This window comes from Nicotiana attenuata, unplaced genomic scaffold (genome assembly GCF_001879085.1).
Source record: "Nicotiana attenuata strain UT unplaced genomic scaffold, NIATTr2, whole genome shotgun sequence".
NCBI lineage: Eukaryota > Viridiplantae > Streptophyta > Magnoliopsida > Solanales > Solanaceae > Nicotiana > Nicotiana attenuata.
Genome location: NW_017674490.1, coordinates 18,998 through 25,509, shown reverse-complemented (window position 1 = coordinate 25,509; position 6,512 = coordinate 18,998).

Sequence of the window (6,512 nt, the reverse complement as noted above, 5' to 3'; positions counted from 1 at the left end):
TATATATATATATATATATTTTACGAAACCGACCAACTTTGGTCGATTTTCTTTGGCTCAAAAATGCGGGAAACAACTTTTGAGTCACGCAAAATTTATTTTTCAAGAAACCGACCAACTTTGGTTGGTTTTAATATAAAATAAATTAAAATTAGTATTAAAAAAACCGACCGAAATCGATTGGTTAATTCGGTCGGTCATTTTAAAAAACCGACCGAATTCGGTTGGTAATTTTATTTTTTAATAAAAACGATCAACTTTGGTCGATTATTTTCGTGCAAAAAATACAATTAAAGAGTGTAAAAAAAAATAAAAGACAGTCTTAAAATAAAATGCACCAATAGTCCAGTAGTAGAATAGCATCCTGCCACAGTACGAACCCCGGTTCGATTCCCAGATGGTGCATTTTTTAATTACATAATTAAAATACCGACCAACTTTGGTCGAAAAAACCGACCAAAGTGTAATATTTTTTGAATTTAATTGACCGACCAAAGTTGGTTGGTATGCCCTTCCGACCTTCAAAATACCGACCACACATTATTGGTCGAGTTTTGGACGGTTATTGGCCATTACCGACCAACTTTGGTCGATTTTTTGGGACGGTTTTTTCCGAATTTGTAGTAGTGAGATATTGTTATATTTACTTAGTTAATAGTAAAGATGGAGCAATGGATGCATTCAAGCAATATAATTTTGAAGTTGAAACGCAGCTAAACAAAAAGATCAAAATAGTGATAGGAGCGGCGAATATACTTGAATGGATAAATTAGTCAAATCACTAATTTTTATAATAATAATAATAATAATAATAATAAAGAGTTTTAAAAGAAATATTATAAAAATGTAAAATTAGGGAAATACGCGTAATATCATAAACCAAGTTATGAAGCGACATATGCGGGAAGGTTTATGAAACTATCCTTTTTTACAAAGAAAATTAGAATAACCACGTCAATTTTTTCGGCGAAAAATGGCATCTTTCGATCACTTCTATTGCTTTATTTACAAAGCTCAACTTAAATGATCACGCTGGATGTGATCCGCTCCCGTGGGAAAGACTCCAGTATTTCTCAATGACTTCTTTGGTTGACGCCAAATGTTCACCTAAAATATTAAGGGGTCGTTTGGTTGATAGTTAGGGTTATGCATGTATTAATAATATAGGGATTAATTATATAAGATTAGTTATGTTGGGATTAATTATGTGGGGACAATTTATATGGGGGTTGTTTGCTCAAAAAATGTTACACATCTTACGAGTACAAAACAATATAAATAAATCCCGGGATAATCATAGCAAATCGTAATAATCCGTTGGACCAGATGAAAGAAACTAAAATAAGAACTCAGAATTAGGGGGAGAAGCATTAGAAACCTTTATTGATAATATTCGTTTGGTCTGCCTCTCCATGAAGAGGTTCAGAGCCTTACAATGGTGTTTCTCTTCCCATAAGAGGGGTATATTTTCTTGTTTCTCTCTCCTCTCACTAGTGGTGAGAAGCAGCCCCCCTTTCTAGGGTCCCTTCTCTTGGTATTTATAGCTGTGGGCTTCGTGAGCTATCAATAAGTGGCCATGACCACGTTGAGATCTCGCCTTTATAGTGGCGGATAGGCCAGGGCCTTTGTTGACCGAGCCAGGGGCGGGTTGAACGTCGTCAATTATCAGTGGTCGTGCCACTAATTAATCGTGAATTAACTTAAAACGGGATTAGCCTCGTTAATTATCGTGGGGTCGGGTTCTGACCCATACAGGGGTTAGTTATGCGGTAGTATATATAGGTTAGTCATATAAAAAAAATAACGTGAGTATTACTTATTAATCTACTTTATTCTATCAAAATTGTTAGTATATTTTAAATATCTTTTTAAACAAAGAGATACAAGTTTTGAATAGAGTGTATTCTCGTCATTTTGTATTTTAATACAAGTATTACTAATACATATATATAAGTTATTCTTTCTTCTATCCTGCATAAATAATAAATAGATTCCCTCATAATTTATACGTGTATTAGTTATATGAAAAAGGAAAATGCTTATTTTATGCGAAAAGGAGAAAAAACCAATCAAACATTGGATAACTTATGCAAAATTCTATGCGGGTTTTTTTCCGGTAACCAAACAATATATGAAGTTACATAATTTTAATAAATAGATAACTCCTCTCTAACCGGCTACCAAACAAACCCCTAAAGGCTTAGATTTGTTTCCCACCTTCTCATGTTGGTCTTCCTTCCAACAATCAAGTGTCAACTTTCCCATTAAGAAGTATTTGACCTCTATTAGTTATGAATTAACTTCATCCCAACACAGATATCAACAAGAATGACACAAATAGATATTAGATCGAGAAGAAGCAATTGGATCAGATCTTTACAAAAGCTAATTTGGGATCTAGATTGAGGGCACTTGGTGCTGTCACTAAATAATAAGGTATCACAATTAGTGGTATCGTGAATTATGTTGCAGCTTTGGCTCAATTTATTCTTCTCGACCCATCTTCTAGATATGTCTAATTCCTTATCCCTTTTCTAATTACTTATCCTATTTCTCCAGCTGTTTTGAAATTTCCTTTTGTTGTTTACACTCTAGAGTTGCAATGTCCCAGCGATTGAGATCAATATAGCATAGGATATCTTAGTGTTATTAGCGGAGTCACCGATCAAGAATGGGTTACTAGTTACCACTGATCACTCCCAACTCTAGTCCTAAAAAAAATAAATGGTCGCTGCAAATATAATCCGGTCTAAAAGTCCGGAGTTGAATCCTACAGAGAACTAAGGCTTAGCCACAATCGTTTAATATCACTAAAAAGACAAGCTCGAATAATTCCTAAGTTATAAATACTAAGATTTTTATATCTAATTAACTAACAAATTATAGAAGTGAATTAAAACTAAAGACACTAAGGTTGGAGACAAGATCATAGAGGCCTGGAGTTGTGATTACCCAATTATCGGAATTCTTCCAGCTACATCTCCTATAATATCGCCTAAGTATTCTCTACCGATCATGAGTACTTCGAGTGTCGTAATTCTCTTCCGAGCAACTACCACCATTTACTAGACGTATACTTTCGAATTACGCTAGCTGGCACTAGTGCACCGCTCGCTAAGATCACACCAAGGCTTCGTTATTCCTAATCCCACCTTTAAACCCTCTGTATTGATCCCTTACATACGTTAGGGGTGATGCTGTTCAACAACTACCTAAATATGTACCCTTTTCCAAGCAATACATACTAAATAAGCACAGTCAACTGAGAGCTCTTCAATCAACTGAAATAAGCACATAGTTAAACAAGTAAAGAAATTCACAGGCTCAATTATATAAAAATGTAACAAGAATTCATCCTCCAAGAGGTTCCACCAAAATCCTAGATAACAAATTAGTTATTCATGCTAGTATATAAAAATACAACACTAGAATTCATAACAATGAAAAAATAGGAAGAAAGAGGAAAAAACATGATGTTGAATCCTTCTCCTTGCTCCAAGCGTGTTATTGCCCCCCCCTCCCCCCAAAGTCTTCTCTCTCTCCAAAGTAGTGTCTCCCTCTTCAAAATCACGTTTAGGATGTATTTATAGCGAAAAGGGTTTGTATGGGGCGAATTTTCCTTCTCCTAATTCGGATTGGAAAAGCTGATTTTTTCTGTTGCGGTCTCGGTCTGGTGAAGTGAACCTCGCTTCGATGTTCGGAACTTTTCTGGTTTCTTCTGCTCCAGTCCCGACCTGGCAAAGTGAACCTCGCTTCGCTGTCCGGAACTTTTTTCTTCAGCTTCTTTTTCACCAGTTGTTCTCTTATTTGATCCTTTTCCACACAAGTATGTTCCTACATATAAGAAACACGTAATGAGCATCTTTTTACTTCAAAAGCGGTATGAACTCTCGCAACTCACACAAGAATTAACACACAAACACACTCAAAACATGCACTTTTCATTCTTTATCACCACCCCACACTTACACTCTTGCTCGTCCTCGAGCAACTTAAAATTAAGCACATATGCAAGAAACACATTTCAAAACATACTAAAGCATCACACCAATGACAATGGTTTATATCAATGCTTAGAGTCAGCATATGCACTCTTCATACCTTTCCTCCAGTTTTAAACTCATGCCAAGATTATTTGAAATATTCATGTGGCTTTTCTAACATCCTCGCCTCAAAACTTGACTCTAATATATTCTATACTATGACTCACTCCTTGTGCCAACTCAAATATCAAGATTTTTACCAATCCTTTGCAAATCATGTGCCCTCATCAACAAACCACAGAGAGAAAGTAGTCCACACACTCAAATATAAATTCAGGTATATTTTAGGACTCTCAGATCGGAATAATTTGCTCATTCTCACAAAGAAACTCTTATGCCACCCAAGTTCGTACCATGGGCTTACACGTAGTGTAAGACTCGACTAATCTAAGGTTGTAAAGTCTAAGATCAACTAGGACTTTATAGATCGTAATGTAGACTAAGGAACAGATATGATATATTTGAGAAGTAGTGACTAACCCTACTAAGCACTTTAATACACTACACTTTGCTTCTAAGCACGTTCTTGCCATGACCACTTCAATGTCTTGCCATGAAACCATAAGCATTTAAGTCTTTCTTTATTAAGCACATCAACATATAGATATTTACTACCCTAGACAAAGATATAGGATGTGTTATTCTTTTTTTTTTTCCTTTTTTTTTCACTCTCCTTAATTTGGTATTTCTGGCTAGTACTTTTTTTTGTTTATACACAAGTGCACCTTGTCGGTCTTTCTATGGTTCCACTCAAAAGCTGCCCAATCTCTTTCTTTACTCTTCTAGCTACTTAAGTGCTTTTGGAGGTAAAGGTTTAACAAGATTTGATTAAGAACAAAGGGGATTCGGCTTGTAATGTGGTTGCCAAAGAAAAGGTCTAGAGGCTCAAAAGGGGTGACAACGGATAATATTGCATTGGTAGGCAAATAGCCAAAGAAAACACGAGGACCCCATTATTAACTCCAGATCACAAGCAGGATACATACTCCATCAGCCAAAAACCTTCCACTTGACCCCATCCAGGCGAGAAATCACAACATGCAACATACTCATCATGCCAGTAGCAGACATCCATCCCAAGCCGTGGTCGACACTATCAACAACTCTTCGAAACACATCTTCACATAATCAAGCCATCAAAACTGAATTCTCTTAACTCAACCAAGTCACGCCGGCTGCCAAACCCAAGAGTATTGCCACAAACACCGGTAAGATTTCACCACACCAAAGGAACCGATCATCTTTATTAATATGCTAACCTAAACCACCACCAAGCTGATTCATTTCTTCGAATTCTGCTCAACTTAAATTCAAGTTAACACTTCTCCTTGTCGTTACACTACGATCCTAAACCATAGCTCACCACAAGAGACCCTAGTAAGCACCACGTTGTCCGAAAGATCATAAACCACTGTACTATCTCTGAAGCACCCAAAAATGCCGCAACCGAGATACCTACTCTGAAGAGACCTTCTGTGAATCCGAAGCTATTTTTTTAACCTCTTTGATACCGAAATGTAGAATCACTAATGATACAGAAATACCGCAAGTTTCAGCACCATCCAATACAAATCTCAGATCTTAGCCATGTACGAATTTGGGAAATCCACAAATAACACATACGAATATTGAACTCATTGGAACCTTTTTGAGAGTTTTTCGCTTAGTCTAATCCCCCAATGCACCGCCAATACGAGCCAAACGACTTGTACTCCATTAGTACACTACCTTAAGAAGTAACCCACATATTTGAGGAATCGAGTGAATCCCTACTCCATGCACTCCAATAATTTAAAGATTTTTATATACCCATAAGGTGTAACAAATCATGCATCCAGAAATTTCCTTACTCGAGTTATGCTCGAAACCAACCTTTTCAAGTCATAACCGATCCACGATTCTTCCTCAGGCCAAAACTAATATAACACCTGTCCATGACATCTGATTGTCAAGGGAAGACTCTACCACTTGGCTTGAAGCCATAGAATACGTCGTCTGTAACCCATAGCACCCATCCTTCGTAGCTGCACCGGTCTCACACTGTCAATCAACTGAATACCTCGTACACTCATGTGACTTTAGTCATAAAACATTGCAAAGACTCTTCCAATTGCATACTCACCTTGGTGATAGTCAATCCAAACCTTTTCAAGTGCCCTGAAATGATGATATATGTATTCTACTAAATAGAAGCCTCATACGGAACACACAACCCCAAATCCTACCGGCTAGCCTCAAATCAACATCTTCCCGTGATCCTTCCATGGTCATAATAACTAGGCAACCAATTAATCCTCCCAAGTCTATACTCATCAATCAGATACAAGAATCTGTTGTCCCACAAATAAACAACCGAAAGGTCTACCTCTGAATCCCCTTCCAAGACTAGTCGACCTAACACAACTAAACTCGAGCATCCATAGCCCTTCGTGGCCCATCCATAGCATCACAAACCATCAGGGCATAACT